At 47.0% G+C, this 745-nt stretch overlaps 1 protein-coding gene across 1 annotated transcript in view; it reads right to left on the reverse strand.

Annotated features, from left to right (window-relative positions):
* The window catches only part of NEU2 (neuraminidase 2), a 36,201-nt gene extending 35,456 nt beyond the window's left edge, over positions 1-745 (reverse strand). The window contains exon 1 of the mRNA XM_019473404.1: positions 630-745. The gene's annotated coding sequence lies outside the window, so the exon portion shown is untranslated. The remainder of the gene's footprint in view (positions 1-629) is intronic.

Genomic DNA, 745 nt, shown 5'->3' on the forward strand with positions numbered 1-745 from the left:
CCACCTGGATGTAACTCCATTCACCACAACTCTCTGGGCCCGGCCGTCCAGCCAGTTTTTGACCCAGCAAAGAGTACACCTGTCTAAGCCGTGAGCCGCCAGCTTCTCGAGGAGAATGCTGTGGGAGACGGTGTCAAAGGCCTTGCTGAAGTCCAGGTAGACCACATCCACAGCCTTTCCCTCGTCCACTAGGCGGGTCACCTGGTCATAGAAGGAGATCAGGTTGGTCAAGCAGGACCTGCCTTTCATGAACCCGTGCTGGCTGGGCCTGATCCCCTGGTTGTCCCGCTCATGCCTTGTGAGCGCCCTCAAGATGAACTGCTCCATTTTGATGAAAGCTTAAGGAGGTTCAGCAGAACAGGTGTGCTCTTGGCCTTTAGGATCTAAAAATATTAGGGATGAGGAGTTCCACTTATCTCCCACTAAAAAGTCAAAAACCAGGAATAAAAATTGCACAGACACACCCATTGTCAAAAACACCGCTAAAAACCACACATGAACAGAGAGAACCTGAATGAACCTGAAGTATAAAAATATCCTTGACTAAGGTATAACATTATTCAAATCTATTACTAACTTCACACTTCTCCACAAATTTGGTTAGCTCAGATTAAAACAGTGCTTCTTACCTCATCTTGTGGCCTTTCTTGGTGTGAAACTCCCACTCACTAGAAGGGTTTGGGGAAGTTTTCATGAATAAGATCTGCTGGACTGCCTCTTCTCTTTTTAGTTTCTGGAAGAGGAG

The sequence above is a fragment of the Aptenodytes forsteri genome, unplaced genomic scaffold, assembly GCF_000699145.1.
Source record: "Aptenodytes forsteri isolate BGI_AS27 unplaced genomic scaffold, ASM69914v1 Scaffold278, whole genome shotgun sequence".
Taxonomy (NCBI): Eukaryota; Metazoa; Chordata; class Aves; order Sphenisciformes; family Spheniscidae; genus Aptenodytes; species Aptenodytes forsteri.